This window comes from Cetorhinus maximus, chromosome 2, assembly GCF_964194155.1.
Source record: "Cetorhinus maximus chromosome 2, sCetMax3.hap1.1, whole genome shotgun sequence".
NCBI classification, from domain to species: Eukaryota; Metazoa; Chordata; class Chondrichthyes; order Lamniformes; family Cetorhinidae; genus Cetorhinus; species Cetorhinus maximus.
This window is the reverse complement of record NC_135880.1, coordinates 42,858,146-42,868,188: the sequence shown is the minus strand read 5'-3', so window position 1 is coordinate 42,868,188 and position 10,043 is coordinate 42,858,146. Positions and strand designations below refer to the sequence as shown.

At 46.0% G+C, this 10,043-nt stretch overlaps 1 protein-coding gene across 5 annotated transcripts in view; it reads left to right on the top strand.

Moving 5' to 3' along the window:
- The first annotated feature begins 296 nt into the window (after positions 1-296).
- The window catches only part of arhgef28a (Rho guanine nucleotide exchange factor (GEF) 28a), a 551,732-nt gene continuing 541,985 nt past the window's right edge, over positions 297-10,043 (top strand). For 4 of the 5 annotated variants that reach the window (XM_078564027.1, XM_078564009.1, XM_078564018.1 and 1 more), the window contains exon 1: positions 297-673. The gene's annotated coding sequence lies outside the window, so the exon portion shown is untranslated. Of the gene's footprint in view, positions 674-6,374; positions 6,416-10,043 lie in introns of those variants that run through there. The other variant, XM_078563999.1, reaches the window with a different exon arrangement.

Sequence of the window (10,043 nt, the reverse complement as noted above, 5' to 3'; positions counted from 1 at the left end):
GGACACAGCCCGGATAGCGGATGTAGCCAATCATTTTATTTACTTTCCAGGCAGCAGCCAATCGGGTCACCAAAGGTGCTGTTTGCTGCCAATGAGCAGCGCTGGCTCTGGGTAGACAGGGTCTGTTGTTGCTCGTGGTCAGGAGCTGCCGGAGGCTGCGGGTGATTGGTGAGTTCTCAGTACGTTCACTCAGTTAGTCCTGTGAACATGACCTCCCCGTTGTTTAAATGACACGTTGCATTAGTTAAGTCTGTGGGAGACGACAAAAGTTGTCGCCGTCTCTTTGTACCTGAGGCACTTTTATCAGGTGCAACCAAGTGTGACGACGAGCTGTCACCGGGATTGCCTGCAAAACAAGAAGTTGCGAGGAAAACTCCCTGACAACGGAGCCTGTGGCGTTTTGGCTGAAGCGAGTGGTGTTTGCTCACTTGTCTTGTTTTTTTTTTAAAGCGTTCAGTAATAGTCGGTGACGTGTGCAGCCTGCATGTCTCCGAGTTTTGTCCACCTTCTGAGAGATGCCAAGAAGCCATCAGTGTAAACAGTGAAATATGGATGACATGCCTGAACTCTCCCGAGTCGAGACGTGGAGCAGTTGTTAGCGGAGGTTGGGAGCGCTCCCGGGAGTACCGTCGGAATCGTTGACTTTGGGAGAACCGAGACTTTTTTTTTTCAGGTATGTGACCGGGAGCTCTGCAAGTTCTCTCTTTTCACTAAGTGAAGGCTCCAAGTGTAGCCAAGCTTTGTAAAGGACTCTAGCGCCGGGTCGAAGCAACAATTGTGTTCTAACAAAAAAAAAATTGATATGAAAAGCCGAAAGGTTTTTTTGTTAAAAGGAACAAAACTCATTGAAAACGAAGGGCTTGGGCCAATGACTTCTATTTGCAGCGGTGCTAGGATTTCTCGTTTTGATCGTGAATTCTTCCTTAACGAAGCATGGATTACTGAGAGCCGCGGCGCTGAGTAATGTGGCAGGTCAGCATCACTTTGAAGGAGGTGTGTCAACGTTAGGGATTATTATGACTTGATTTTCGGAATTATCATATAAAAGTAATGTTTGGTCCGCCCAGTATGACTTTATTAAAGCTCACTCACTTTCTTTTTTTCTGTTTCCCTCTTTCAATTCATCTAGTGTAAAACCTGAATAAGAAATTAGGATTGCATTTGAACTTGGCATCAAGTTGCATGCCAACGGTCCATGTCACACGTGATGCCAGGAGCAACCACTTTCATCTCATCTCCGGAGTTCAGCATTTCCAGCACTTTCTATTTTTTATTTCACATTTCCAGCATCTGCAGTATTTTGCTTTTATTTCTGGAGTTCAGCTCTTGGTGATTGGACCAAGTCTGAAATGAGGTCTGGAGTCAGTTGGTCCTGGCAGAACCCAAACTGAGCATTGACAAGAAAGTTATGGGTGCTGCTTGATGGTGCTGTTGGCGACTTGTTTGCATCACTTTGATGGTTAGCAGTAGACTGATGGAGCGGCAGCTGGCCAGATTGTATTCGTCCTTGTGTACCTCAACAATTTTCTGTATTGTCTAGTTGATGCCAGTGTTGTAGCTCTGTTGGAACAGTGTAGGCAAAGGGTCAGCTAGTTCTGGGCCACAAATCTTCAAGACTGTACCAGGTTGTTGTTCCATGGGCCTTCTCGATGTCCTCTGAAGTCTGCCATGTGGAGCGAATTGTGTTTGCTCCATGTAAATCTAATCCAACTATCCACTGCTCACTCCCTGTAACATTTATTGTTCTGCCTTTCTTCATGCAATGTCCTTTTAAAAGAACTTATAGAGTTTGCTTCAACAACATTTGGTAGTGGAGAACTACAAATTTTAACTAGTTTGTGTAAGCAAATTTTCTAACCTCCCCAATTATTTTCATAATTATCTTAAATGGTGCCCTCTCATTACTATCTTTGCAACCAGATGAGAAAATCTATCTCTATTCAGGTCAACTTAATTGAAAGATACATTAAGCAAGAAGATGTTGCGCAGGTACAAAGCAAAGCTTTTTTTAAAAAAAATTACAGGCTAAGTGTTTATCGTGGTTGAGTGCAATGCAGCCTCTACTATAATGAAAACCTCATGTCATCATGTTCATGCTTGATGGATTTTTTTTCATGTACACCAAGTTGCGTATTTAAAGTAGTAATATCTTTAAGGTTTTATGAATGTTTGAGTGAGATTCAGACTGAATAGTTTCTCCCACTGCCCCTGCACCCACACAAGTCTTGTTAAAATTGCCTCTTGGCTTTGTCCTGCATTTTCTCCATTGTGGCCCTGTTTTCCCAGCATTGGTGTTCCTCTTTCCTTCTCTGGTTTGTTCTGTGTTGCTCTAGAATTTCCTCCATAAACCTCTCTACCTCGCTTTCCTCCTTTCAGACACTCCTAAAAACCTGTTTCTTTGACCAAGCCTTTAGTCATCTGGTCTAATATCTCTTTGTTTTGTTTTATAATGTCCCTGTAAAGTGCCTTGGAGCATTTTATTATGTTAAAGGTGCTATATAAATACAAATTGTTGTTGTATCTAACTCTCCTGTCTCATCTCCTGGGACTGTATCAGATCCTTTAGCTCTTTGTTAATCACCCTGGCACTTTCATGCTGATTTCTATTCTGTTCCCTTCTCTTGTGGCAATGGTTCTTTTCTCATCTGACTTCTTTGCTGTTTTGTCAGACATTTTTGACTCTATGCCATCACCATTTTGTTAGCTGCTTATCTGCTAAGTTGCTGAGAAACTTGCCTTACTGATCCTGTCTCCCCTATCCCGTGATGAGTTTTAATCCATGGCATGACTAAAATGAGAATAAGTAATATATGCGAAGTTGTGTCCTATCATTTACCATGTAGTGCACAGCACAGAAGCACCAATGAAGTGTACTACCACACCACAAAAAAACTCCTATCATTTTGGCATAAAAGCATTGTGATAGGTCTTAATTTCAGGATTAATCAGTAAAAAAAATTTTAAATGTAACAGTATTTTTAAAAAAAACAAAGGATTAATGAAACAAAGAGGGACAAAATAAAAGTTAAAGATACAACATTTGTATTGGCAAAATGAACGATATATGCATTTTTAATTCTTAATGTTCAGCTTTTTAACAATTTGATCATTTTTGATCCTATTGTGGTAGGAAAAAGGGGCCAGATTGTCAGCAAATACGGCTATTTGCAATGTAGTACGAATGGAGTTGTGACTGTTTGTTTTTCTCTATCATAATTCTTTTTCAGATCTTCTTGAAGATTTGGATAGAATCAATGCAAATATAACCAGAAATTTAAAAATGAGTGAGAAATGGATCAGAAACTAAGAGGAGAAAAAGAGAAATGATGATGGAAGTGATATGCCTGAGCTGGGGTTGGGGGTGGAGGTGGGAGTGGTGGGGGGAGTTGGTGGTACAGGTCTTGAAAAGACAGTGGGAAATACTGGTGGTTGGCATTTTTGGTTGTAATTATACTCCTGGAGACTCTGATTTTAAATTTTTCATGTTTTTGTGCCTTGTTACTTTTTCTTTAAATTACAGAATTGGATCCCAGGATAACATTCTTCTTTACAGGATGAATTTTGTATTTACCTGGCTCAAATTGTAAATATTAATTTCTGAAAGAGTAGCTAATTCCTTCAGGTTACTTGGTAAAAGCAAAATACTGCGGATGCTGGAAATCTGAAACAAAAATTGCTGGAAAAACTCAGCAGATCTGACAGCATCTGTGGTTACTTGGTACGTCTGAAAATATTACTGTCTGGCACTGCTAGTATTGCTTGTAACTTTCAGCTTGTTTGTGTATCTTGTATGTTTGAAAATGTGCAGATGCTGAAAACTGTAAAAAGGGTTCAGCACCAAGAGGGTTAAAGGTGTAGCTCAGGCAATGCTTCAGAAGGAAAACCGAGGGATAATGCATAGCATTACATGAGGCAAATCAAAACAAGGACAGGCTCAAAGGATTGTGGTGAACACATTGCCAAACTGCAGATTTATTCACTGTTAAATGGAAGGTGCTGGAAAGTTCTTAAGTCAGAATTGCACTCTATTATTCTCATGCTTGCCTTACTTTCACAATTCTCCACAAGTAACAGTGCAAAATGCAAGAGCGTGGGAATGGACTGTACGTGCATGGACTGTATATTAGTGACTGGGATGCTTAGTGCTCCCTATGGATTTGTCCATTAAGTATAGAGAACTTTATATGGTTTTGATGGAGCTAGCTACTAGGATCAGGTAATAGTGGTTAGTTTGAGCAGGGCCATAACACAATCACTTGGTTTCAGGCAAAACCAGAAAAGTGGAACTTCAGTCTGAATCCTAGGCCGGGATTTTCTGTTCTGGGCCTAAGTCCCTTGCCATGGGCGGGAACCGGGAATGTTTCCCACCGGAAAAGCTGGTGGGAATTTGTGGTGAATTGTGCAATGCTGGCCTAATTAATAATGCAGCTGGGGGTTTCCTGACATATTACGCGGTGGGGTGGCCTACTGTTCTATCCGGGCACCATATTTAAAAGGCGCCCAGGCATCAACTTCTTTGTCACGAACCCACTGTAGAAGAAAGGGATGGCCTGGTGATCACAGGGAGCAACAGGTTCAGCAATACTTCCCTCGATGTGCTGCTCAATGCAGTGGAGGCCAGGAGGAGTGTCCTGTACCCTGAGGATGGAGGAGGAGGCTGAGCCATGTGATTAACCCTGCATGGGAGGAAGTTGCCAGGATGGTCAGTGCTCATGGCCTCCACTGGAGGACTGTGCTGCAGTGCTGGAAACAGGTGAATGACCTCATCTGTGCCACCAGGGTAAGTGAACCCTCAACTGCTCACTTACCTCACTGAATGGTAGAGCGGACTTGGGCCTCAGTGGCAAGGGCACCATCCGTGCGGCCCATGCATAAAAGAGCTGCTCACCGTGACATGGTGATGCCTCATAGCCCCACTCCAGTCCATCTAGTCTGCAGATGGAGAGGCCATTGTGGATCCCTGACCCGTCCACACAGAGAGCTCAGATGCTGTGTGGGGGGTTGGGGGTGAGGGAAGGGGGCCAGGCATTGAGGGCATCAGCAAGCATTGCTAATGACATGCATCCATGAGTCTTATCCTTCTATCTGCATGGGCTCATCACTCTGGAGGGTGCTCAATCACATGGCACACAATCCAGTGAGCTATTTGTGAGAGTGGAAGCATGAGAAAGATACCTAAAACACAATTGCTCTCAACCCCTCCTCTTCGCAGGAAAAGTTAGGGCACAACAGGGGAAGAGAGACAGGAGGGAGCCCGCCTTGACCTGAGGAACCGTACAGAATTTGAGGAGCAGGTCAGCCCAGCTGGCAGGGGAGGAACCGGACCGAGCCTGTGCAGATGGGGCGGTTGGTGGGCAGCCTCCATCCAGTCCAGTAAGGACATATGCATAATGTAGTCACATAGAAACCTAATGGTCATGCGTTCCTTCATGTTGGAGGCAGCTCATGCAGTCACTCGTGCTCAGTCTCTCACTTACAAATGCTAGCAGGAAGAGGGGAAGGCCAGAAGAAGAAACCTTGTCCAGCAGGTCCTCTAGCCCACAAAGGACCGAGGATATTGGGGGGAAGAAGAATGTGCATCTGTCGAACCGTCACAGCAGTCACCTGCGCCCCCCGCCAGCCCAGAGACATACACCTCAGCGGGTACTAGATTTAGTTCAGGCAGGGTCTCACGTTCTGGTGGTCACCATACAGACGCGTGTCTGCAGCAGGAGGAGGCAGGGTTAGCCGTGCTCACTGGCACTTGGAGGACTGCTGGGGAAGAGGCACCTGCGACGTCCAAGTCGAATGATGAGCCTCTGGGATTGGCCCTGCCCGAGATGCTGTGAGAGGCGGGGGAATACAGGCAGAGGTGGCAGAGGCCCTCAGCAGAATAGGACATGAGGCAGGGGAGTCTGTCCGCCTGCTCTCATGACACGGTTCCAATCTGTGATCGCATGCAGGGAGGATGGCAAACGCCAAGGAGAACCTCGTCCAGTAGAATGCCAAGTTTCTGTCGGAGATGCAAGCAGACCTCGTGCTACGGTTGTCGCCATGGGTGAGATTTTGCTGTGGCTGCGCAAGATGGGGGTGGGGCACCTTGATCTCCCTCCAGGTGCCCCTTCTTCCCGAGGAGTCAGGTAGGGGTCCTTGGCACCAAAAGGAGGAGGAGCGGCTGGTGGACACCCCTGGGACTCCACTCAGGTTTCTCTGAGGGTGTCTGGCCCTTTGGAATTCCCGTTGCCTTCAGCTTCATCCTCTGTGGCTGCAGAGGGAATAGCTGCCCCACAGCAGGATAGCCAAAGTAAGCCAGTCCCCTCCAGGCCTTGGGCCTCCAGAAGATGCCCGCCAAGGTCATCCAAGACAACAGGGTAAACAGCTCAGCAGGCTGCCTCCACCCCTGCTGTGGATGTCGGGGGAGCATCTGGAAGATGTGGTAGGGAACGAAAGATTAAGAAGATATGATTTCACGTGGTTGCACGGGTGCACTATAATTGTTAATGTTCTTACTCTCTTGTAAAAAGACAACACTTGCACGTTAATGACGTTTGATGTGGTTTAACTGGACCCCCCTCCCCCCAAAAGGCGTGTCTGTGGTCCTGGAATGATGCATGTGCAGGGAGGCAAGGATCTTTTCCAGGGCTCTTTGCAAGCCATGTGCAAGAAGCCTCTTACGCAGGTTGAGCCTTTGCCCTTCACACGCTCATCTGTTGAAATGCCTTAGCATTGTCATACTATGTGCTGGGGTTTCCCCTCAGTTGTCCAGTTGAGTTGTCCTGCAGCTCTAGCCACGCCCACTGACCCAACTCTCATGGGTCAGCATCTCGAGATCTCCACCTCGAAGCTCTGGATAGTTGCAAGTGGCGATGGTGCCTGTGACTTTTCAGGTTGAGACTTGAGACCAACACCTTCCAACCTCTCCCTGTGACCCACATCATTTTACCCCCTCCTCCCAAACAGATAACTGTTGACCCTCCTGTGTGACCTTAGACCACCCTACAACACTCACCCATTACTTTCTGTCCCATGCAGGTGAATGTCCTCTTACCTTCCTGAGGACAATGGACATGCCCCGCCCCCCCACCCCACCCCATCCTCCCAACCCCCGGAATCCAGTTTTGCTCCTGTGTCCCCTCCAACAACCTCATTACAGCACAGAAGGAGGCTATTCGGCCCATCATGGTCAACAAAGATCTGACTACACTAATCCCATTTTCCAGCGCTTAGCCCATAGCCCTGGAGGCTCTGGCAAAGCAAGTGAATATCTAAATACTTCTTAAATGTTATGTGAGTTTCTGACTCAACCACCCTTTCAGGCACCAGAGTCCCACCCTCAGCGTCTATTCACCCGTCATTGCAGGATCCTCACCCTCCCACTGTACCAGCTCCCATTGCCCGCTTTAACCCTCACCACCCATTCTTATAAACAGTTCCCTCAGTATGCCCCCCAGGACTCATCAGTTGAGACCCCACAAACCCCTTCCTCTGAATCTCTTTTCCCCTCCCCCCATGCCCGTCCACACCTGCACACTCCGCCTCCTGACCGCACTCCACAAGGCCCTTTGCACCCGCCCACTCCATACCACCACCATCATTTCACGCTGGCGAGAAACTGACTTTTGAGTTCCCGCTGCATTGTCCCTCCCCGGCCGCCATTAAACCCACCGCTGTTGGGACTGGGAAATCCCAGCCCTAGCTTTGTGTTACTACCCCCTTATAACGTGCTGTGTGCAATTTAGTTACTTACTCATTGGCAGTTATAAATTCGACTGATTTTTTTCTAGTATTTCGAGCTCCAGTGGGTTTGATCAAGGTTTATAAATTGAAGGGATTAGGTTGTATTTATGTAAACCAATTATTTCCACTGAAATAGGTTAGAAAGAACCAGGGATCACACTTAGTTGGAAGAAGGCAAAACGAGGCAGGAAATTAAGCAGTTGGTCTTTTCTCAGAGAATGCTGGACCTGTGGAGCAAGTTGCTAGTTCATGTGACGAATGCTGATTCCCAGTATTCTGTCAATTGAGAGGTGGATCTGTTTCTGATTGAGGTGAAGGTCACCTTGTACAGCAGGTAGGTGTGCTGTATTGTAAATCAGGGCCAGTGTTATCTCCTGAACTAGTTTTGATTACCTGTTTGGGTTGGAGAGGAATTTTCCATCAGATTTCCCTGCTAATTGGTCTGGGTTTACCATCTCGGGATATGGCAGGTTTTTCATCAGTTTCCTTTGCCCCTCAGGAGATTAAAAGGATTAAGATGGGCTGGGAATGCATGTCTTTGCCTGTGGGATAGACTGGATGGACTAGAAGGTCTTTTCTTGTCCATTATTTTTATGTGTTTACATTCTTGGAGTTGAACTGCTGAGTGCCATTTCTACACCTTTGATAGTTGACAGAATTTATTTATATTATTACACTGAGGGCAAAATGTTATAGTTTTTTTTTGAGGATGTGTAGTGAAGAATAGCCAAAGGAATCAGGATATCAAATTCTCTCTTCTGTTTATACATATACATAGGCCTTTTATACATATGTAAAAAGCAAGAGGGTAGCCAGGGAAACGGTAGGCTCACTCAGGGACAGAGATGGGATGTGTGGAGCCAGAAGAAATGAGAGAGATACTAAATGAGTACTTCTCATCAGTATTCACCAAAGAGAAGGACTTAGTGGTTGATTTGTCTAGGGAAGAGTGTGTAGATAGCCTGGATCATGTTGAGATCAAAAAAAGAGGAGGTGTTAGGCGTCTTGAAGAATATTAAGGTGGATAAATCCCCAGGGCCAGATGGAATCTACCCCAGAGTACTGAAGGAGGCAAGGGAGGAGATTGCTGGGGCCTTGACAGAAATGTTTGTATCCTCACTGGCTACGGGTGAGGTCCCAGAGGACTGGAGAATGGCCAATGTTGTTCCATTGTTTAAGAAGGGTAGCAGGGTTAATCCAGGAAATTACAGGCTGGTGAGCCTTACGTTAGTGGGAAATTATTGGAGAAGATTATTTGTGACAGGATTTACTACCATTTGGAAGCAAATGGGCATATTAGTGAGAGGTAGCATGGTTTTGTGAAGGGGAGGTCGTGTCTCACTAACTTGATCAAGTTTTTCGAGGAAGTGACAAAGATGATCGACAATGGAAGGGCAGTGGATGTTATCTACATGGATTTCAGTAAGGCCTTTGATAAGGTCCCTCATGGCAGACTGGTGCAGAAGGTAAAGTCGCACAGGATCAGAGGTGAGCTGGCAAGATGGATACAGAATTGGCTTGGTCATAGAAGACAGAGGGTAGCAGTGGAAGAGTGCTTTTCTGAATGGAGAGCTGTGACTAGTGGTGTTCCGCAGGGATCAGTGCTGGGACCTTTGCTGTTTGTAGTATACGTAAATGATTTGGAGGAAAATGTAACTGGGCTAATTAGTAAGTTTGCAGACAACACTAAGGTTGGAGGAGTTGCAGATAGTGAAGAGGATTGTCAAAGGATACAACGGGATATAGATCGGTTGGAGACTTGGGCGGAGGAGTGGCAGATGGAGTTTAATCCGGACAAATGCGAGGTAATGCATTTTGGAAGGCCTAATACAGGCAGGGATTATACAGTAAATGGCAGAACCCTTAAGTGCATCGACGGGCAGAGGGATCTGGGTGTACAGGTCCACAAGTCAATGAAAGTGGCAACGCAGGTGGATAAAGTAGTTAGGAAGGTATATGGCATGCTTGCCTTCATCGGCAGTGGTATTGAGTATAAAAGCTAGGAAGTCATGCTGCAGCTGTATAGAACCTTGGTTAGGCCACACTTGGAATATTGCGTGCAATTCTGGTCGCCACATTACCAGAAGGATATGGAGGCGTTGGAGAGGGTGCAGAGGAGGTTTACCAGGATGCTGCCTGGTCTGGAAGTTATTAGCTATGAGGAGAGGTTGGAGAAACTCGGATTGTTCTCACTAGAGCGACGGAGATTGAGGGGCAACTTAATAGAAGTTTACAAAATTATGAGTGGCATAGACAGAGTAGATAGTCAGAAACTTTTTCCCAGGGTGGAAGAGTCAATTACTAGGGGACATAGATTTAAGGTGAGA